Here is a 24,572-nt window from a genome sequence, read left to right as displayed (position 1 = left end):
TCCATACACTTCTGTCTATAAAGTCGATTGACTCACTATAGACAAATCCTAGAGAACAGTCTATAGGCAATACAAATGTTATAGACACTCTATAGACAATCTATAAATTTATGACCATACACTTTTAGTAGACCTTTGTCTACAGACTGTCTGTAGACTATGAATTGACAATAATAAATATATATAGGAAGGCAGTAGAGTCTGCAAGAAGTGTATAGACTGTCTATAGACAATTTTTTATAAGGTAATCTTCCACTTGCAGTCGTATAGTACAGGTCCGCCTAAAACTGGGCGCACTAATGAGGACAAGGTGGTAGGCTGCGCACAAGCTATCATAGCTTGAGACAAAAAAAAAGTGTTTTCTTTATGTTAAATGTTATGCGTCGTTCGTAGCAAGCAGAGGTTGCTATAGTTTTCAAAGCACTCTAGACATCCCTTTCCCGCGTATTTGACGAGTCAACTAGGGTAGCTGGGTTCGCTTTTATTGGCATACGTGTCGTGAGACTCGGTTGTGTTGGCGATGAACGTGAGCTCACTTGCGCAGCTGACATGTGCTCCTCTAAATGAAGAGAGTTGATAAAGCACTACAAAGAAGGCAAAATTGAGCGTCGGTTGCGCGAACCCGTTGAAACTGATTCGAAAGCTTATAGCAAGCATGCGTGACGGCGGCAGACACATCTAGCAGCATCAACAGTGGAAAGTTGCGCTCTCGAGCTCATTAACTTTTGAACGAATAGTGCGAAGAGAAGAAAAGTGAAAAGCCACGTGCACAACGTGCTTTGCACTCGCGCCAGAGTGGCCTATAGCTCGCAAACTCCATTCCTATAATCGACTACACAGGGATGTCAGCAACGGTTTTTGCAAGAGGGCGATGCGAACTGCCTCTGGCACAGAATGCGTCGGTAGGCGAAAAATTTGCGAGTTGTGCCGGGAGGCATGGACAAAACATGGTGTTGCTGACACCGGGCACAGTTTACAAGAGATGGACAAGCATAGAAAGCTACTGAAACATACAGCCGGTTCTCGTATACCCACTGCAGTGCTTAAAAAGAAGCATTGTCTTCAGGATCCCAAATCGTGTGAGTTGTGGACTGTTGACGCGGGAATTCCTCCTGAAAGTTTTTTAACGCATGTAGTGCCAGTTGCCTCGTGCGACACGCAGGCTGCTGACGAGGAGCCGTGCTTCGTTGTTTTGTTTTTAGTGCAAAATCACTACTTAACGAGGTATAAATGGCTCAGCGAGTTTGTGTGAAGCTTAAACTTGAAGGTGAAATTGACTATACCTAGCATAGCAACAGCCCATGTAGAAATAAAATAAATATTGCCGGGAGTGGGTTTCGAATCCGAGGCCGCGCGAACAGGTCAGCTTCGCTGGCCACTGCACGAAAGCACTATGCCATCGCAGCAGCCGACCCCGCCTCGTGTTGAACTGCAACTTCCATCAACTTCCATCAACTTCCATCTATGGCACGAACGAATCAGATCAGCTTAACCTCGATCGGAGCTTATCTTGAGTCTAATATGGTCGCCAGACATGGCAACAACCCATAAAAGCAAAACCTTGAGCGAAGCAGGCTAAACACATGCTTTCGCACATCTACTCGGTTTAGCTACGTTAGAACCATAACACTTTTTTGTTCTTGTCGTCATGAAGGCAAAACACCTCAATGGGTCGGTCTCGTTGCTCGGGGGAAAAAGAGATACCGTTCAGAAGTTCATCACAAAAAATAAAAACTGTTCACAGTTCACTTGACAGGTGGGACACTCGATGCCTTCTGAATGGAGGAGAACACGAATACATCAAATCCCAAATAGCATTGTTCGCTTCCTGCGTTCCTGCGTTTCCAAGAGCTGAATTCAACCCGAAGAGCGAAAGGAAATGCGAGATAGACCTCGTTTTTAGAAATATTTCAAAAATGCATGCACACAGGCATCGCGTTAAGTGTGGGTAAGAAGCTGCATGAAGACTCGCCAGAACTGTCACCACCTGAAGTGCACGTGAAACGCACCAGGCGCTTCATTGCATCAGTAATGAGGATACACTTTTGCGAGCAGTTCGAATCCGGTCCAAAACGTAGGACAAAAAATGCGCTCGGCATCAACTAGTATCACCAAACGCTATTAATGTAACTGTTGTAGTAAGTAAGAGGTGAAGGTCTCGGCGTTACTGATGTTTCGAACCAGGCGAGCATGGCGCTTTGTATGACATAGTTGTTCGTAGATTTCACTACAACTAATATGCGCTGCGTGTTTGCACCCAACCTTAGTTTCTCTGCCTTTAAGCATGAAGATAAAGAAAGAAGACCGAATAATGTCTCGAATAGGATAATTAAATGCTGACATGAGCCACATGATGTGCTTTAAAGAACAGATTGTGCCACGCATACATCGTACTCGTGTCGCTGCGTTGGTTTCCTCAAAATAAGCTCTTGCGTTCGTATAACGTATGCAATACATTGACACACACATTTCGTTTACGCTTTGGAAGAAAATGAGATTGAAATGTCTGTTTTTGCAAAACGTACCCTATCCAGAACATCTGACAGCAAGAACATACGTAATGCATGTTTGTGTGGACGTCGACTTTTGCACCGCCATGCAGGGGGCGATATTGAGAGTGGTAGAAATAACAGGAAAGCAAAGGGAAAAAGAAACGCTGGCCCAGCGTCGAGTAAATCCAGGGGAAGGTGCTTTTCGTTTTGCCCTGAGAAGTCGAGGAATGAAGTGCCTTTCCGAGGGCTAAAACACACACAAACCTTTCCCTAACTCAAGTTCGGGGCCTTGCATGTACTCATTCCTATGTGCGCGTATTAGGTAATTTATGCAAAATCCGCTTGCGAAACATGTGCACGCCTGAAACATTATTTCAAACTTGAGCTCTAATCCACCTACCGCTTGCAGTTGTAATGGTTGGGGAAACGTGAAAAACGATTCTGCCGCGCTACGCCTCCTGTGCACCCATAATTTACGCCTCCGCGGTTTTCAATCTAGAATTTACAGCGGCTGCACAGAAAATTATGTTACCGGGGACGGTCCGTGAGCAGCCATTTTACCTGCCGTCTGCACGAAACCATATATTAGAGCGGTTTCCATGGAAGCTCGAGTCCGTTTCTACATTTAATGCGATTGCGACGTTCTTTCTTTCGCGCTCCAACGAAGCGGAGCTGTCGGGGCTAACGACCCTGAATGAATCCGCTCCAAAAATTGAATCGCTGCCTTGATTCTTCTGGTTTCAGGAAATCATACAGAAATATCAGAAGTGCTGAGGAAAAAAATTGTGCAGTGAAGGTCCTGAGCGTTTGAAGAAAACGAGCTCTACCACAGGAGGCGGTTTCCCCGAAATGTTCCAAGAGGTTTGCGCAACAGCCAAATGAAAATAAAAAGAATAAGCAAGCACAAAAGGATGTCTACAGCGTCCGGCTTGTGGTCCACTTATCCGCTACTGGGGTTACAAGTAAGACTTCATGTAAGAAAATAATGGAAGTTAGTAGGGTTAAGAAAGGAATCGTTTAGCCCTGTGTGGCATTTTTTCTGTTGGATTAATGTGTACACAACTCGGAGCCGGCTAAAGACAGCGTAAAAGCTCTGTACAGCACCCAAGTGGTAATCTCAGGGAGCTTGTTCTTTCATTAGGTTAATGAGTTTTACGAGACCGTTTTCTGCTGCAGTTGCATTCAAGCCGCATGCGAATATCAGCGATGTTTCTTCTCTTTCTACATAAGCCCCCATCCTTCACAAAATCCGGACATCCTGAACACTCTTCCTTTTCCAACTGCCTTGTGAGCCCTCCTGTGCAAATTGACCAGCTGTCTACGTTAATCTAGAACACTTGACAGGGTGATGGAACCGGAGCAAACACACTCACTTCATCGCCATCTTTTCAATCTCCTTACGAAGTGCATGGCTGTCGTTAGCCTAGCTGCAAAACCAATTCGCCTTCGTATCCAAGCACAAGATTTAATGGGAGATTGATATTCGCTCTTTCATGAAATAGCTTCCTCTCTCTCATTCATTCTTTATTTTCCATTCATGTGGTCTTTTTGGCTTCTTATTTTGCCGTGTATATTTGAAACCACAATGCTGTTCTCAATTTAACAAAAGGTGCGCTAAAGTGACGATATTTCGTTAGAAAAAAAAAAAAAGCTTCGGCATTTCAGTGGAAACAATTATTTGATTATTTGTATTTCAAGCAAGAAAAACACGTAACTCGAGTTCTCGCTTTAACATATCTTTCCAAAGTGTTTTGAGGTGTTACCGACGAGAGCTGAAAGAGAAAATATTTCATATTTTCTAAGCGGAAGTTTGTCGCTGTGGGATAACATTAAAACAAATAATGTGCAACCACGTAAATACTGTAACCGAATGACTCATGCCCGGGTTCACTGCAAAGAGAAACATAGGAAACTAGATCAATGAAGGCTTAATCCAATTAGAAACGTCAAGAAATCAAAAGCATTTTGTGCAAAATGGTGTTCATTTTCTGCCACATTTTCATGACCCTGAGAAACGAAGCTTACTGCGAACAGCTTTCATACAGCCGATTTGCGAAAAATGCGAAAAATGCGAAAAATGTTAGTTTTAGAGAAATACAGCAGCGCAGGTAGTGTGCTGCGCGCCAGCAAAAAAAAAAAAAAAGAACGTTTATTTGATTCTAAGAAAAAAACGCCAGCAGTACAAATGTTCCTTTCTGAAAAAAAAAAGACGAGCAGCCTTAATAAAGCCGCTATTTTCAATCCTAAACAATTACGAGATCTCAACGGCAGCGCCTTCGCACAGCTGCGTACGATTATTTACCGATCCCTTGACAATTACCGCTAAATATCATGGCGCCGCTTTCAGACTCGCATCCTGATCGGCTGCTGACCCGAAAGACGCGGGTTCGATCCCGGCCGCGGCGGTTGAATTTCTTTGGAGGAGAAATTCTAGAGGCCCGTGTACTGTGCGATGTCAGTGCACGTTAAAGAACCCCGGGTGGTCGAAATTTCCGGAGCCCTCCACTACGGCGTCTCTCATAGCCTTTGTCGCTTTGGGACGTTAAACCCCATAAACCATAAACCATCCTTCCCTGCCCCTATTTTCTCTGCCGCACCCACACCCCGCCCACCTTCTACTCCTACCCACATTCTCTTTGAATGCCCGGCGTACCCTCCCCGGCCAGACGCGGAGCTCCTGACCGCGTCGGAGGAATGGGAGATCCTACTGAGCTCAACGGACTCGGCCAGGCAGAAGAAGGTCTCTACTGACCGCGCCACTCACGTCATGGTACTTCATGAATTCATGAACGTGTTGCGCAGTGGGGTCGTGCGAGGAACCAGGAACCTGCGTGGCACAAATCTCTTGGTCAAAGTTATTTCTCTCTGTCTCTTTTATTCGCTCTTTGGGCTTACGACTGAGAAAGAAGTTAAGAAAAGCACCAAACAGCCCACTAACTTGTTTTAATTTTCCCGTTTCGAGTGCTAATTAACTTAATTAAATGAGTAGCCACAGCGATGGCTAAGTGGTTAGGGTGCTCGACTGCTGACCCGAAAGACGTAGTTTCGATCTCGACTGTGGCAGTCGCATTTCGATGGAGGCGAAATGCTAGAGGCCCGTGTAACGTGCGATGTCAGTGCACGTTGAAGAACCCCAGGTGGTCGAAATTTCCGGAGCCCTCCACTACGGCGTCTCTCATAGCCTGAGTCGCTTTGGGACGTTAAACCCGATAAGCCAAACCAAACCAAACGACGAGAACTTATCGTTAGTAGTGCCATAATCGCAACGAAGGTGGACACCAATACATGACTCGAAGGAGGTCGCTGTCTACGTCTGGCGTCCCTGCATCGTGGTTGACCTTGGTGTCTTTTTCTCTGCGACCAGTCATTATCGCTGTAGCAGCGAACTAGCACGCTCATTCACGCTTCAAGGCCCACAAAGACCACCTTCTCTTTTCCTATTTGGACAGCTGGAAAACTGAGCAGTATAATTACACCATACCAATAAGCAGTCTTTAGAAGGCAATGGAGAGAGCAGGGAATAAGTTCGCTGTCACAGTGGCACAGAGGCTGCACAACACGCTTGATCGGCTAAAATGTCTGAGTGCGCCGCCTCTTAGCGATTGCCAAGTGAGTGTGACGCCTCCTAGTGACTCAGCCGAGACAGCTTAGACAGCCGTTACGTAAGATGGCTAAGCGTGTATCTCGCTACCGATTTGGTGTGAGCAGACAACTGCAGATCCATTTAGCGTCTAGGGCGAGAGCCGAGGCTAATGTGCTCCGCTATTATTTTTTGCTTTGTTTTACTTTCAGAGCGATCGAGTAAGCGAAGAAATTACTTCGAAATAGGTAGCGCGGTCTTTTTTATTCGCTGGTTACTTTATCCTTTATCCTGACAATATCCTGCGTGATATTGTCATGGAGTGAAGATATCGAACACAACAAACAGAATTGCGCCTGTATACAATTAGACGATTCCACACCCGAGCAGAGAACGACAGCTGCTACTTGTAGAGAGGTGTCCATTTCGTTCGTTATATTTTTTTGCTTCGTTTATATTTTCATTACATTTTTCGTTTATGTAGATATTTTTCTAACAGAAGCGAAAGGACAAAATATAGGCATTATGAAAAATAAATGATCCAAACATGAAAGGAACCGGAGGCATTCATTCACAGAGTTGGTCGGAAAAGTTCAGCTAGTAGCTATGTCGGCATCAGTACAACATTAGCCAATTTCTGCGCATTAGTGTTACCCTGGTGTATACCGGTGTGTGGAAATAAACATCTATAAGCCGTTCTAAATGAGCTACACCTTTCCTACAAGAATTTTTTCTATTTACGCCTGCTCTCAGTGACAAGATAGGCCACGATTTTTTTTAACCAAAAGGACAAGTGTGACCTCACTGCCAGCCTCAGCATTCTTTGAGCATTCTTAAAGGAGTTTAGACACTAACTTTTGGATGCTTGTTTTCTTTTTTGTAATGATGAGTAAGGCAGTATTATACATGGATTACCATGTGTTCTCCTACGACTGGTAAACAGTTTATAATCATTTTTTTTTCTCGTTCTGTTTGGGTTTCGGTGTCAACAGCCGAATGATGTCTATGACGTCATAGAGTGGTTATAGGTCTCGTGAGGCATGGAAAACCTGCAATATAATCGCTGCTTCTACATTCGTTCTCATTCCGGCTCTTGGGGGAAGGCTAGCTTCAACACTGCTTTGAATTAGAACAGTAAAGCTGCGATTATATCGCACTTTTTCCATGCCTTACATGACATATTTATTTATTAGTACCTCAAAGGCACACTACTGTGATTACATGAGGGTTGGGCTAACATATCATTTAATAAAATCAGTGATGAATGATTTGAAGGACTCCAAGCCAGGATGAATGAAAGATTCAGCGGGCAGGTCGTTCCAATCTCTTGCGGTCTGGGCGAAGAATGATTTCAGATGCCCAGAAGTGGATGCTCAAGGTGTATGAACAGCTTTCGGATGACTGATGCAAAGTGAAAGGCGGTGTGCAGGGGTGATAACGGAATGACTCAAAGGCGAATGATAAAACCCGTGGAAAAGGCAGTCTGGCTATTTTTCGACGAAATTCAAGGCTGGTGAGGTTAGCTTTTGTTTTCAATGCTGTTACGCTCGTATGATATTAATAATCAGAATATACGAATCTTATCTCGCGGCTCTGGACTTACTGAAGGGTTTTGGCTAGGTTAATTTGTTGGGGCTCCCAGACTGAGCATGAATATTCAAGTTTAGGACGGACAAAAGTTAAATAGACGGCAGTTTTATGGACGCAATTACCTCACTTTGACGTCACAGCCATCGTTCAGCTGTTATAACCGAAATAGGATAATAGAAAAATTCGATTAAAAAGTATTGAGAGGTCCCAGGCGAATAGCACCTAGTAGTGTCTAGCCCACCAATAGAGAAGAAAACATGCCACCGAAATTGGGTGTCTATACTCCTTTAAAGGGAATATGCAATAAATTAATTGAGATTACGTAAAGCAGACGAGAAATAGGCATTCCATCAATCGTCACCCCAGCGCAAGAATTTTTGAGCTACCATTAATAACAACGAAGATATAGACGATTAAAAATTACGCTCCTCCTCTTCCCCCTCAACTCGTACAAGTGGAGCACCAGAAAAAAAAGTAAAAAAGAACAGCTCTGTGACTGGGCCCCGCCCACGAGTACGTCATTCGCTGACGTTCGGTTTGCGACTTCCGGTTGTCGTACCCAACACCCCAGCAGCAGCGTCGGCAGCGTCTCTCCGGTCTTTCTTCGCCTCGGGCGGAGGAAAAAGACACTGCCAGTGGCTCCGGAACTCTAGACAGAAAGAGGCGGCAGAGGTAAATTGAAACCATATGCGCGAAAGCAAGGCCCTGGCTCGCGCTTGCCCAAGGGGGTCGCTCGGCGGCACGAGCAGACGATTTTCACGGCTACCGGAAGTGTGCCCGTGACGTCGAGGCTGCCATGGCTAGAGCGAATGACAGCATGTGGTGGCCTGCCGACGTCACGGGACTGGTGACGTCTATTTTCACGATTTTAGTGACAAAATCGGTCACTACGAAGACACCAATCGGCCCGCGAATTTAAAAAAAACACGGTTTTTAAAAATTCACAATAAATTGTCGGCTCAGTTCTGAGGACTCATACTTGGTGTGATTGCTACTTAGCATCATTCCTAAGCATTGAAGACACTTACAAGCGACTTTTAATTGCTTGCAAGTTGTTAGTGTCTACAGTGTCTTCAAAGCAACAGTTTTTATCGTAGCACGGTGATTGTGAAATTAAAGTCGAGGCAGTTCGGGAATATTTTTTTCTGGAGAACATTGCAGTTCGGCGGAAGTAGTAGTAGTACACAAAGTAGTTCGGTGCACCGAGAAACTGAAGCCAAAATTGAATCACGCTGCTTTGGCTCATAATCGCAACATTTCAGCAACACTATAGCTTTTGTTCATTCATTAAATGCTTATTTACATGTGACACTGCAAGTCTCTAGGCGTTAATGCACAATGCCTTGACAAGTAAATATTAATTCAAAGCAAATTCATAAAGAAAAGCTGCGTACGTGCAGCATGAATGATCTCGCATTTTTCAAACATCAATGCTACTCACAGAATAGAAGGATATGTATGAAAGATACTGACATTCGTTAGTTTTGTGAAATACATAAAAACGTTGCCGCAAATATGAGCAATTTTGCTTAGGGCGAAGTACAAAGTAGAGTAACGTACGCAGAGAGCGAGGTAAGGTGCACTGCACAGAGCAATAATCTTTAATTTTCAACTTGATTTTGGCGAGAAATGGGGAACTGAACTGAAGGCTCATACGATTATCCTTGTTAAGGTGTGTTGTGAGTGGCGTTCGAAACCGATACACATATTGTACAGCTTCGCTTCCATATTCTCCCCATTTTTATCACTCCATCATATTGTTGCCCGTCTTCTACAAAAGGTACTCATATATCCTGATTGAAATGTGAATAATAAATATAAATGAATCCTAGGCAAACGAAAGCAGGCATATGGCACAGCGGGGGGAAAGAGTGGAAAAAGATGAGGACGAACGCAAAAGAGTGGAAATGACATGCGCTTAAGACATACAAAGAGGAAATAAATTCTCTCAGATAATGGCGTTTTACGCAATGCTGCGTTCGAAATTAAGACGTACGCTCTTTCTCAAATTTGGTACAACCTAAACCAGTTGCAAGACAGCGCGATCAACCAGAATCTTAATTGATTCTGGTTGGTTGATTCTGGCCAGGCACATGAAATCTGGACAAAAGTTTATAATTTGCACGGCTACCACTAGGTGCCGAGTGGCGCTGAGTACTAAAACTCATAGCGCGACTTTCGCATGTTCGGTATACGCCTTCGGTTTTCTAGGGCCGTGCGAAGTAGTCATTGTGAGTGCAGGATACGTTTATAGGTCAGATGTTGTAGCAGGGAGGGAGATTTGGTCGTTTTCACCTCCATGATCGCGCAGAATCTCGAGGGACTTACTTGTTTTTCGCAAAAATTATAGGTTTAAAATATCTCCGCTTAGTTATGTGAAGTTGGCTCCTGGCTTTCAGCAGATGGTGCAGTCGCTTATCTGCAGAAAAGCTACGCATGTGTAAGGCGCAAGCGTTGTATATTGTCCTCGTTCGCATTGAAATTCTCTTTGAAAAGTAACCAACGATAATTAAATTATTACACGTAAAGATAACCGGAACGTAAATTTAAAAAAAAGGGGCTACACTTAAACTTCACCTTCACGGAGAAGACACCATAGCATTAATGGATCACGGCAGCTGTTTGTCTCTCCGACGCTTACATGGACTCTGCTTCCATATTATGTGACATGACATACATATAAAGTCGCGCTTTAACCAAGCCGTTCGAAGGTATCAACATAGCATGTGGGTATATGGTTTCTAACTGCCATCCTAAGTGTCTGGGGTTCGATTCCCGACCAATTCTTCCCGTTTTCTTATCCGCGCAATCTACTTGCTATATATATATAGGCGTCTGTCCAAATGACGTTTGAGGCATGTCATGTTCATAGTCACGCTCATAGCATGTTTCGTGTCGGGTATTCAAGTAAACCAGTGCGAGTTGATGGCTGAAAATGTACGATAGTGAGCCCGCTATAGCAGATGCTATGAAGGGAAATTACGATTTTGCAGTGACTAAATGAGTGATCATCTCAAGCAAGCTCTAATTTCTCCTTGCATGGTATCCTAAGCCATTCATCACGCAGCAAAATTTGTTAGCTTATGCACTATGCACTTCATCATTCCATGTGTAACATAATTCCTCGCCGATGCACCTTACTACGCATTTAATGGCTACATTTTATCTTCTCCCCTTTTTTGTTATATTTTGAAATTTTCGCCCCACTCTCCTTCCGCCTTTATTTCCCAAATTTCCTTTCCCACGCGGAGTATCATGTCAGCGATTTTCAGACGCCAGCTAAATAATTCTCTGTTTTCTCATTAAAGGGTTTTTGTTTCTCAGTATTGGGCCAGGCCTGTGTAAGCGCGGAAGAGGATTCACGCACGTGAGCATCGGCCACCCGGTTGGTGACTCCTAAACTTCCAAGGCAGGCTTAAAAAAGAGAAGTCATTTGTTTTGTTCGAACTCCTCCATGCTCAACTCACTTGAGCTCGATTTCTGCAAAATAATTTTACGGCAGAGAAATAGAATTGAGGCAGTCCACTCAGACGATGTTGGTTGAAAGACGTAGGGCCACCCTAAAGCTCGAAAAGCTTAGTTAGGAAAACATTCAGGTCCGCTGATTCAGATAAGTAGAGCGGCATGTCCCCGAAGGACATTCTTCTCTATGTCTGGGCTTTGAGGAGGCGAAATATACCATGCTTTGAATTCCCCGGCAGAGCGGGCAGGACCGTGTTTGGTAGGAAGACCAATAAACCCGTCACTGCACTCCCGAAGTAACCTTAGCAAAAAAAAAAAAATATTACACAAAAACAGGAGAGTAAAGTTACGTGGGTTGCTGTGAGAGAGCGCTCACATAAATTTGTGGTTCATTTGTAAAGCGCTATTAAAAAAAAAAAAGTGAAATACGAGTTGCGTTATACTAAGGCGCAGTTGGATCGTTATTGTTTCGACTATATTCGCCGTTCTTAAACTGATGAAAAGAAACTTTTTTTTTTCGTCAGCAATGAATAAGAAAGAAAGTCTGGGGTGTATAACAAACCATCCGTGGCGCCCTAGATGGCATCTTTGTAGGGCGCGGGCTGCCTTCTTTGCCCCACTGCCCGTCCGTCGCGGCGTGAAGAGACGTCTATCTGTCAACAATGTGGGTCGCTTGGGATAGTGACCCTGGGGTTGCGCCCACTGCCTGCTTCTCTGAGTGTTTTGAAGTGAAATAAAGTATTTGTACTCTTTTTTAGTGTTGAATATGATAAGAATAAGAAAGTTGCGCTTTCTGCTCGACAAAATTGCCCCATTTAACACACGACGTTAGGTCGCGACGCTGTCTCGTACACAATGTGAATTGTAGTGGCCATATCAGAGAATTAAGTGATGTTGTCATGTTATCTATGCCACGAACCACTTCTTCATCTGCTAACTGCTGCACCGATTTTATTTCTCGCCGCGGGCTTGGTATATTAGCAGTGCACCTAATCATGGCTGGTATTTTAATTGCCAGTGGCGCATCAATATACAAGGATAAGCAATTGAAGTTTAGCATCTGAAAAAGATTTCGGGCCCAGGTTTCATTTCGGCAGCCTATTTATTGAGCGAATGCTCAATGGCGTTAAGCCGCACACCCGCTATGTCTACGCCTATCCGCTATCAACACCAATGCTGACCTTGCAACATCCTGCCAAGTGTTCATGAAGGCGTGGTAGTCGCAACGCGCCGTAAAAGACGTTTAAGTAGTAACCTACTGCAGCAGTTTAGCGTCTAGTTTGTTTTAATGGTAGTGGCTATGGGAAGCTTCAGTGGGTTGTTAGCCAACTTTCGACGTCGTTGCACTCACGACGGAATTCAGCAGTAAGCTTCTCAGCGGACAGCGCCGCTCCGGGGATTTTCGCTCGTCGTTGAAGCGCGAGTATTTCGCCATCATCCTGCCTTGCCGCCTCCTATACCTGACTGAATAAAAGTGCATCCGCGCTCCAAGTACCGAATAACGAGCGCTTTTCTCATAGTGAAGAGCTTATGGGATGCTAGGGTAAGCGGGCTTTGCGGAGTGCCGCTATACCCAGACAACCAGACATAGGGCTGGCGTGACGCAAATGTTCGCGCTTCAAGTGGGCAAAGCCAGCGCGAGATAGCAAAGCCTTCAGTCGCTACTATTCCATCTAGATGCAGTGAAGGGTGTCGGAGCCACTCAGTCGTAACCACTGCGCTTCACAGGCACCCACTGTGTTGCTAATAAACCCCGGCTTATTAGTGAGACGGGCGTATCTTAACTGGAGTCCGAAAAAAACCATCACAACCACGCGTAAGAGTAGCCCTAGATCTCCCGACGGCTTAGCACGTCTACCGCTGCATATTGCGAATTTCTCGGGCACGGGTGCCGGCCAACATAGAACCGCTTCTAAGTCAGATATCTGTTACTCAACAGGGGCGTAGTTTTGTAAAGGCTGTACAGGAAAAGTAGGGCTACAGAGAACACAAGTGAACTGAATTTTTGTTTGCTTTTTTCGCACGATTATGTGATGTTGGCTTCACTTCTCGCATTACTGCCTCCCCATTCGTTTGCTTTCCAGCACATGATGACGTATGTACGTTATTGCATTGATGCTATTTAGGCGTGCGTAAAGGAACGGAAAGATATGTGGCGGCATTGTATACGTGCAGCAAACTTTTGAAAAATGCGCATTTAATACATCTTGATACAGACAGTCTTGGCGCATTTTTCTAGAGTTAAAGCTGACCGTTCCGGTGGAAAGTTTCTTCGAAAGTTTCTGAATCGAAATCATTAATTGCTGTTCTTCTCTGAATTCCTTCACGAAAAAGGAAAAAATTTATTTTCTCTATAACTTGTAAGCATATCTACAGGATTTGGTCAATGACGCTGCTTGCGAATAGCATATCATAATCCAGTGTTGTCTTGTGATTTTATTATTTTTCACTCTGTGAGTTTATGCCCACTGATTAGTCCTGCATTTTATTATTCAACTTATTCTGTCAAATTATTTTGTGCTTAGGTTACCCAATTGTATAATTTGACTACTTAGTGCTGGTTTCAATCCTGCTCTTTTTCATTTCCTCTGTAATCGACAGATTGCCTCTGTTCATGTGCAAGTTTGCTTTATTTGCAGTCATTCCTAGGTGTGAGCTGTTTGTGCTGCAAATTTTGTAGGGACCTTGGTCCTGTCAGGCGTTCACTGCTATCGTCTTTTGCCTCTGCCCCTTGGAACTATTTCTTTACTGTCTTAAGCACAATGAACAAAAAAAAAAATGCGGCACTAGGAACGTGATATTTATTATTTGCGACAAACTGGCACTAGTACATAAGGCAATTATGGCTAAGACATAGATGCTTATGTTACAAGGGCCTCCTAAGATAAATTTATATCACAGTTTGACTACCTCGAAGGGCACGCAAACATGAACACATGAGGATAGAAATAATAATCTTTGTGGGAAAAGGCAGGTGCTTTTTTCTTTATTTCTTTTACCGCTTTCTAAAAGGGGACATTGCGATAATAAATTAATGGTATTGTTTTTTTTTTATTCCCGGCTTTAGGAAGAGCTTCCGCTAAGACATGGCGTGAAGATCCGTTCCGATGGTCTGTAAAGCTGTCGGCGTGGATTCCAAGTGAAGGTCAGCAGGACAATGAGTCTGGTGGGCGGAGGAAATGAAGAAGTTAGGAGGGATAAAAATAGGGGGGGGGGGGGGGGGGGGCTGTTTTTTTCTAGCAGTGGAACGAGCCAGGCTCCTAGAGTGGATCCTGCAGTGGAACGAGATGGGCTCTGCTCGTTCCCCTCGTTCTCACGGGCCTGGCATCGTCTCCGCATTGTTCCACATTTGGTGCATGTGGTATATAAAACATTATGTTATGCACTGTCCGGTGTACAGCGCGGAAAGGTGTGGGTTGTTTGCTTCCCTCAAGAATACAGAAACCCGTCGCAGTTCCTTTTAGGATTGTCTACCCGCGCGAATACATTCGTGTAGAAAGGAGGCTTCACGCCATTTTTAAAGTTACTCTAGGACTCGGATTTGGGCTCCAGGTGGTGTCAGCAAGAGTTGGCTATTGACTGTTATAGGTGATTGTGTTTTAGTGCTGCGCAGGTCAGTTAGGTCTCAGGTATGTGCCTGATTTGTAAACCTTATCTAGCGTTTAAGTGTCGCTACAGTGGAGCAATTGCTGGCATAATCTGGAAGTCTAACCCCTCCAGTAGCTTGCAGCAACCTCAAACCGCCTGCAGTGGATATAGTGAGGCTTGAAACGATAATGAAGATGACACATCAGTTCACTGATAATGCTTTACGCAGCAGCACCGAGCACGTGTTACACAACCAGCACGTAATGTGAGCCGGCAGTAATGAACCTAGTTTCTCCCACGCATGTCCTCTTTAACGTGCGTCGGATCGTTTCAGCACAGCCCCGTTCTCTGGCCACTTGGCTTGGAGAAGACTGACAAGAGGCGACATACGTCGCTGCACGAAATCTTCTCTCACCCTGTAAAAATGGCCTCTATTCGAAGCCACCCCCTGGTCCTAATTTTGCCATTCTTACATGTGTGGGGCTTAAGCTGAAGGTGTACCCATGATTCGCAAAATTTACAACGTGGACAGCAAGAAAACGGTTATTTAAGCCAAAGCATTTAAACCACCATCCTAGTGATGTAAAGGAACCGTTTTTGGAGCACACGGTTCCACTAACGGGGGCTTTTATTACAAAGGAGTTTGGGACCCTTACATCACATCTTTCTGTTTACTTGAAACAGAAAAGAAATAACAATGATAAGAGGCATTCTGGAGGCACCGGCTTTTTCAACTTCAGAAACCGAAGATGCCTGAGCTTTATGCAATACCCAAGGTCTCATGAAATACAGTGGGCTACGTATCGACTTTCAGTAAACAATAGCCGACGTCGGAGGACGCGCATCTGCAGTTTAAACTTTCTTAAATTCCCGAGGAGATCTGGCCATCTTTTTTCCTTAAGACTAAAATAGGAGGCAACTGAACCTGCATTGGATCACGGGTGGCCAAATCCGCTCTGTTTTAGGGCTGGTGCCTTGCTAGAGTCGGCTATCTATTGCAGGCGAATTTTGTAGAATCGCTTTAAGCATGTATGGGAATCGCCCCATTTACGTTATCACATCTTATCCTTAATGCGACGCTTCAGTGTTCCCTCATGTTTTTGCCTGGGACGCACACACAGTGTGCAAGGAGTCTTGTTCAGAAAGGCGAGTTGAGAACGATGGAACCCCAGTAACATTGACAGTTCAGCCAAGGCGCTGCGAGCCGTGTGGACCATGGGACATGACATTGTTCAACGGGACTCGTACTCCAGATCTGGAGAAAAGAAGTGCTCCCGCGGCAAACTGACGCACGCGCTGAATTGGACGAATCGACCAGAGAAACGCACCATGAGGGCCCCGCTTTGCGTGGCGCTTGGCAAAATGGTTTATGCGCGTTAATTTCAGTTTACTGCACCGAATGACTACGGAACTGTTGCACACCGTTGGAAATTGATATATTTTGTGCGAAATGACCGGTGAAGCTCACTTGGACTTCTCTTTATTCCTTCGCAAGAAAATGTTATTTCGTAAAAACGAGACATCAGGTACATTACCTTCCATATAAGCATCCAAGGGAAACACCTACTGCTTTGTTATATATATTATTTAATTAGCAATCGTTTCGCTAGAGGAACACTTGACTCCTCTGCTGTATTATCACTACAACATTCAGGGTACGCCACCCGTATTAAGACCCAATAAGTGACTTCAGTGGTACGTACGTGCACAGGTTTTAAACGACTTAAGTAAACGCATTGGAACGGTCGCGTACATAAAGCGTTCAAAGATCCCTAAAGACGTGGCGTTCACTTCCAGAGTTATTTTTATTTGTGCTCGGACGGTGACAGTGGCTGAAAGCCAGGGAGCGTGCACATGGTTGCGTAAGTTAGGTGAGCTAGACCCACGTTCATTAGCGAAGGATCACCGATAGACAGCGGTCAGCTGTAGGAAATGCGGCTAAGGAAATAAGCTCGAAACACCACCTGTACACTTACCATGCCTTGTACTTCAATATTCTTGTTTTGCTTTCAAGGAGGCACAAAGTGCCAGAGTGAAGCTCACCCTATAGGGAATTCAGTTTTATGGCACTCTTTAGTGGCCGTTGGCTTACGCAAGTGGGCCGGTAACACCACCTCCGTTCCCATTTGAAAGGTCAGAGCAAAATCCCTTTTTTCTCTTCGTTCTGCTAGTGAATTTGTATTATTACTCATGTTCCTTAACTTGTGCTGCTTCCTGAGCTGCTTCCATATAAGAGCATTAGTGAGCTCCTTCTATCCATTTGGAGATCAAGGTATGCTTGGCGGAGCTTCGAAGACATAGGAGAGCTTTGAAAAGTCTTATCGATGATAAAAGGACTTCTGGAAGTAAGGATATTTTTAACAACTTAGCTTCACGATGCCTAGCAACCGTTCATCTATAGACATTCACAATAATTTTGAAGTCTTGGACCGGTACGGTAACTAACATTTACTTTCATGTACCTCTAAGGCTTATCCTTAAGTTTATGCCATCTTTTAGACAATCAGAGGAGTTTGGGAAGCATGTATGAAGTCATGTAGTAAAAGAGTGATTTGAATAAAGGAAAGTGACCGCTGGTATGATGGTCAAGCTAGAATAATGAGCGTTTCCTTTTGTTCACTGAGCCAGTAAAAATTTCTTCCAGGTCTGTTCCTCACACATACAAATATGCTTTGCATTCCCCTGTCATGCTGGTGCATGTTTGGTGATATCTTCTTGCGTCGAATACAGCATAAGGGCTACCAATGTCATTATTAAGTTCAAGAACCATTCTCATTGCCACAGCTGATGTATTATAGAAACATCGAAAGGTTACTTGATTTGTCCGTACTCACAGGAAATAATGCACTATTGAATTTACGAAATTGCGGCACTTGGCTATGCTTTTCCGATAGGCGCTTGAATTTTGCCACGGTGCTCGCAGTTTTGTCAGTGAAAATATCAAATAGAAAGGCTTGTTGCAAAGCTAAAATAACTAGAAAAATATGGTTCTCTTCGATTAAAACACCCTGATGTGGATGCCACATCAATCATGAACCGTGAAAGCTTGTCACGCTCTCAGCCGGTTCTTGAGGGCATCGTGCATAGGCGGTAGTTTGTGACATTCCAGAAGGCATGTCTTTACCTGTCGTTCGAAAACCTATTGGTTGACTTCTCTGCTTTTCATCTTCTACTTTATCTCTCCCACTTTTTCTTTGCTCCTGTGTTAGGGAATAATCATTTATGGCGGCGGGAAACGTTCAAGATTAATTAATAAATCAATTAAATCAAGTCGTAAATTAATAAATAATAAATAGCAGTTTACCTATAATGTAATAATAATTTATTGGCTAATTGATTGTTAATCATCTCTCCTCTCATTCACTCTCCAGGAGAAGATCTTTCTAAATGCTCAGTATTCCATACCTTAGGAGGCATTGTTGCTTTTTTTGCCTCAGTCGAAGTGCAACAATTATCACGTTCAGTATTTTCGTTTTCCTTTTCAGTATTTGCAGTATTCATTCTAGTCACTGCAAATTTTAGTTTACTGCGCATTCGCGTATCTATGTATTCTTTTATTTCACGTATTCTACTATTTTGTTCGCGTAATATTCATTCCATTATTTCGTGTTCGCTGCTAGCATTTCTCCTTTCAGTGCTCTCTCTTCTGGTGACCGCAAAATTATTTGCGGTGTTCCTATTGCTTCTAGTTTGCGAGCAGCCTATTCATGCGTGGCCTTATATTTACTCTACTTGGTTTTCAAGTGAATTCCGTCACGCGTTCGCACACTGGAATCGTTTCGGTGCGTAGCCGTCGCGTTTCATGTTCAAGCTACTTTCGCGCACCAAGCCCTGTGTAACAACTTCTAAAGGCATGGCATGGTACTCAAAACATGCTTAGAAGCTTCAGTGACACTTTAAATTGAGGCTACTAAACTGCAGTTGCGTCCACCACTGCACTTGTGAGCAAGTTTGGCAACCTTGCTCGCTGGCGTGGCAGAAACAAGCGCTTTGGCACCATGGCTAAAGTATCTCAGTACGACTTAAAGTAAAATGCAAGACTGTTTACGCGCCTTTTAATGCATTCAGTTTAATGCCTGCTGAATGACTGGTGGGCTTCACCTTTCGCAAAAACTCAGCATAATATGCTAGTAAAAAAAATTTCCCCAGCTTTTACCCTCGTCTGGGCACAAATTTGAAACCGAAAACTCTTGGTCATGTGAGGTTTGTGAACTTAATTTTGAAGTGCTGAAATATTTGCCAGGCAACGAACAGCGGCTTTCCACATGTGCTTTATTTTTCATCCTATTTCTGCTATAGCTTCAACCGCTTTGGAGCATACAAGTTATTTCTACGCGACTTTTTGTAGCGACAGCTACACTACGCCAGCCGCTTCGCCTCTTCAGGATGGCCGCACTTTCACCGTGGTCGCATCTCGGCCGTGGTCGCATCTCGGCCGTGGTCGCACCTCGGTGGACCCCCGAACCGCACCGCACAGAAAGGGAGGAAGCGGGAGTGAAAGAAGAAAGAGAAAGAGGGGCCGTAATGAAGGAAATGAATTTGAAGGAAGGAAATTACGCAGTAACTGTGAATCCACGTCCAGGGACGAAGATGAAGAAGGAACGCCTAGCGGAACGCAGCGGCGAAAGACAGAGTGCAATTCGACTCAGCGAGTTTCACTCGGCCGAAGACACCGCACTACAGTGCGGGAAGCTGCCGCTAAAGGAAGTGTCAAAATGTTTTAGTGCTGCCGGGCACAGCAATGTATTGGTGAGAAGGCGGAGAAGGAGCCGCTCATCCGCCTTCTTGTGGCCTTTACATGGGTTAGGGTAAAGGCGATGACTACCTTGATAGTAGGTTGTAATCTCTTTGAACGCACAGACTGGATTAAAATCCGGTTCCTGGGGCGGTATTCTCCCGGCGTCGCCTTTTGCGACATGTCGCATTCGCTCTTCGCTGATTGGCTCGAGCCGCGGTGACGGCGGCGTGACGACACGGATCCGCCTTCCTGCTACGTCATCGTGACGTCGCCCCAATTTACTACGCTTAGTAGAACAACAGAATGCGCTGAAGCGGTTCGCGCGGGCGACGGGCTACGAAATTGATACTAGACGCCATGGATCCCACTCTCCTTGCCTGGTTTATGAGTTGCGAAGAAGAGTGGCGTGTCCGCGGACATCGCGACCTGTATGCCTTGACCGACGAAGCTTTTCGGGGGCATTACCGGCTGCTAACAAGCACAGCACCGTGGCTACCGTCTGCTGAGCCGGGCTGCTACTCGCCAGCTCGCCATGCAAACTTACTTTGCACCGTCGTAAACAGACGACAAAGCAGATGTTGCCCGCTGCGACGAGATGGCCTTGGCAGAGCTTGCGCTCGCATCTACATGACCCTTCAAGGCGTTTTAATGCACGTTAGTGCAACGAAACAGTGTCTGCACGAACCAAGGAGGATTTAAAGCAATGTGACGACTTTTACAAACCTACAACGGAGCATTAGAGAGTTTTAGTATTGCGGGCTTTGCGTAATTGCGTGCATAGCGGAATAGCGGGTCCAGAGTGCGCATGCGCAGAGCGCTAATGGGGAAATAGCGTTTGTGTACGAATGCAATCGGCAGTTGCGGCTTTTGCGCCCTTAGCGTGAAAACATGGCGGCGTCCTTCCAAGCGAGAGCCGCCCGCTTCAGCCAATTCAGCAGTCCTTGCGATTACGGTCGGCATGTTTACCAGCAACTACTGGTGTTGCTTTTCGCTATGACTTACCTTGCTTCGACGATAAAGTTTAAGCTGCAATTCAGCCTAGTTTTTGAGATACGCTCTCGATTCTGGAGCGCGCAAGCCTAATGGGACCTCCAGCTACACTGCTACCGTCTGCAACTGCCCGAAACGCAGCAGAAACCTAGCACAACCGTCCGGAACGAAAGAAAAATAGATTTGGAGCTTTTTCGCGGTGTTTTATAGACTTAAATGAAGTAAAGCGAGTTTATATTAAATTTGCAAATGTTTTTTGAACATTAGACGTCATGTGATGGCAAATATTCTTGCCATCAAAGATACGAAACTACTGCTGCTAGTGAATCAGCAGTAGTAAATTGTCGCTTCTCTGAGTGATTGAAAGCACCGCCGACGAAAGTGCCGGCGGTGTTTTGCGTTTCTTCGAGCAACTGTACGCACTTATTTAAGGCCCGCCCTAATGCGACATGTCGCAAAAGGCGACACCGGGAGAATACCACCCCTGATCGGGTGGGGAGGGGAAAACAGCCCGGTGAGAGAGCGCGCGGGCGGCTGCATCTGCTGCCTTGGTTCCTGCCTATCACTTGGTGTTGACCTGCCCCTCCAACTCGGCCATTCCCCCCATCCACAACCCAACCCGGGAGGACTGGGAAACGACCCTGCTCGGCTGCCACGAATTACAGGTCCAACAAGCCTTAGTCGGGTGCGCCCGGGCGGCGGGCGGTGTCCTTAACTAGGGACCTCCACCTAGTGCTTGTAAGGATCGGTCCTTACGGGCTGATCCAAGCATACCTCCTGGCCCTTCCTAATAAATGTTTTTTCCACCACCACCACCCACTCGGCCAGCTCTAGCTATCGCGTCACTCCAGGTTTAACCAGAGCTAAATCACAGAAATATTTATTTTCACCTGCTCTTTCGGCGAAACGCTCGGGACAGCTCCTCACGAGAAGATTCAAAAGGTCACTATCATACTGCTTTGTCACTGTGCCCTGAAAGGCAGAAGCGCGAACACACGGCAACCTAAACAAAGCTTTCATATACAAACAACAACAGAAAGCAACATCCGACAGGCGCCTGATTTATTGCGTTGTTTTGGATTGGTCTTTTCAGTGCGTACGAAGCAAGCGTCCGATATTCTGAGCTTCGCGGCGCGCTGCGAAAAACGGCGCGCATGCAAGAGAAATGTACGAAACATAAATTAGAGACAGAAAGCCCGCAGGATGTGTTTGTCAAAATGCGCGCGATGCAGATTCAGAAGAAAAAGAGATCACTTTCGAGGTAAAATCGACGGTGGTTTCAACCCGGCAATATTAAGATGAATACAGACAAGAAAGGGGCGATACAGTTGTTCTTTTTATGTCCAGTTCTCGTTCAGGGTGATCCCTTTCGCATCACGAGTTCCACGACGATCTTTTATTGCACTTGTAGGCCGCGCCCTCTTGACAGCGGCGCCAGAAAAATGAAAAAAGGACGCCGAAGATTTGAAACGCATGAAACAGTGGAGCTCATTGTATCCTTTCGTAAGTGCGGTCACTTTGTCTTTTCTCTGTGAAAGCAAAGGTCAATGTCACGCCTCCCGGGACGCATAAACTTAGACCAACGCTTTCCAAGGCAACAATTTCTAGAAGCCATAAAGTGCCTGGCGAACACGCATTCAGCACAAGAAAGGCGATGCTCGCTCAAAACGCCTGACCAGGGTGTTCTCTCGTCTTGTAAAATCCAAAAAAAATACTGGACAGTGTAATTTAGTTATGCATCGCGCATGTAATAAACATATCGTACGTCAAGTACATAATTCATGGACGCAATTATTTACATTTTTATGGTATTTGCGGTTCAGTTAAAAGTTACTTGTCGTGGTCTTTGCTCCAAAAGAATTTAAAAAGTATTTGATGAATCATTTGTACTCTTTTTGAAAATATGCTGCCCGCCGAAGAGAGAAATAAGACCTTGTAGAATGCGAACTACATTGGTGCATATATGCCTTTCAGTACCATTCGCCAAGACGTTCAAAACACCGCCATATTGAAATTGTTTCCTTATTTACGCCACAATAAACCATTACACTGCTTGCAGTACCCGCCAAATGTTCGAAAAGTCATTATTCCCTTTGATCCATAGAAATGGGACGAGTTCCGGACTAAACGGTGCCTTACACCTCGGGCTGCAGACATCCGGTATGTAATCGACATACATCTTACGTTGTCTTATGTTTTACATACTAAACTCATTTTCCTGCTGGTCTTTAGTCTCCGTATATTTTCACTTCAATTACTTTTATTCTTTCATTTGATGCGATTTTGATTGGCACGCAGCTGCGCAGCGCTATACTGTGGTTAAGTTATTTCGTTTTTCAGTAGCTTATACGGCATCATTGGTCTCTAAGGCACTGACCGGCAGTGTTGTAAAATTGGAGAATAAATGCAAATAGAAAAAAACACGCCACTGCTCTATTTCTCACACCACAGTTAGTGACGTCTCATTCACACAACTATTCTTGCGTGTGCGCGCAAATAGCCAGCTGGACCACTCTCAGCTATGATAAACACGACGAACTTTAACTTGTCTTCTGAAAGCGCTGAGTAGAGCTACTGTACAAATTTAGTCTTAGGTAGTAAGTACAAATGATGTCACATGATTGTGAATCCATGAACCTTTTTTTTTCCAGGAATGTATAGGTGAGCGTTACTTCATGAGATATAGCTTTACGATATATAACTACAAATCGAAAGTTGTTTGAGACGCACGCGAAACGTGGATGAGAAGGCGTGCTAACGTAAGCAGACTTGCCATTTAGAACCGTTAAGAATAGAGCCCAACGTATACTTTTGAATGCAGCCGGCGTATTGCAGAGATTGTACTACGCGATTAAAAAGTAACAAAATATGTCGGATGTGTGCAATGGAGCAGTTTTGCGGTCCATGTCGTCTGCAACAATTTAATTGAAGTCCGAACAAATAAAATTATTGGTTCGCGCGTAGGCAATGCAGAGGGTCATAAATTCACAGGAGACAATTTGGACTTTTTCTGCGACCAATCTGAGGTGCCAGCAAGCCGTGCAGAGGCGCCAGCTATTTTCTTAAAAAAAAAAAACACAGGACTGCTGGTGAAGTCCTCCAACGAGTGTTTGAAGAAGGTTCATTGGTATCATTTGAAGAAATCTTATAACCATTTAGCTGTAATAAGTTCCCTTCGCCACTGACCAACATGCAAAGCCGTCTCTGAAAAATGGGGCGTGGTTGGTGTTCATGAGAGGCTTTACTATTGATGCGCAGATCAAAAGGCGGTAGTAAAATAGAAAGACGAATAAAAACAATACCGGATCTGTTTGTATATTGGCCTCAAATTTCCTCCTCGCCCAACCCTAATTTATAATACCCCGTACTACTGACGTGAGTAAACTTCTGATTACTATACTTAGGGAAAATTCATGCCTAGCAGATAGAAGAATGACATAAGTGAGCGGGCAACAAACATAACAAGTCGCATCAACTGGCTTAAAAAACGTTACTGACGACTGCTGTTAACCACATTTCATTCTATAATTCGTGATAAAAATAAAACTAGCAGCCGAGGCTTTCATTTCTGGACGCTTTTCTGCACTTTGCAAACTTTTCGTCGCTAAAATTGGATCACTAAAATAAAAAGAAAGAGAGTTATCAAGTGCTCTGCCAAGGTCACTACTCATGCTCGTCTTATTCACGGCAGATGAGGTCGGCTGACGTGCTGTAGTGGTTAATACAGAAGCGTAATCACGTCCTGTTCGTGGTCTTAAAACCGTCGCATCTTGTGCACGCCGGGAATTAAATGGGAAATAGCCCGTAAAGATTGAGCCGAGACCTCCTCTAATCTTCTCGCGCGTGAATGCCCGTACAAATGTGCCGAATAAAGGATGCTTCAACGACGGACTCAGCTATATTTAGGTGAAGGATGCAAAAGCTGCAGGAGGGAAGAATCACAGTGTAGTAAATACGTGAAAGATCATGTATATTACGAGGAAGGATTACCGTAAAGGACAAAAAGCAGCGGTGTGGAAAGGCTTGATAAGGGACCTGAGAAAAGCCGGGGACTCCAAGAGGATATTCGGAAAAGGATTGTGCTGCGAGATTACGTAGAGCTTTCTTCAGGGCGTATGAAAGCTCCTTCCAC

This window comes from Amblyomma mixtum, chromosome 2, assembly GCF_055824585.1.
Source record: "Amblyomma mixtum isolate Tamu chromosome 2, ASM5582458v1, whole genome shotgun sequence".
NCBI lineage: Eukaryota > Metazoa > Arthropoda > Arachnida > Ixodida > Ixodidae > Amblyomma > Amblyomma mixtum.
This window is presented reverse-complemented; position numbering follows the sequence as displayed.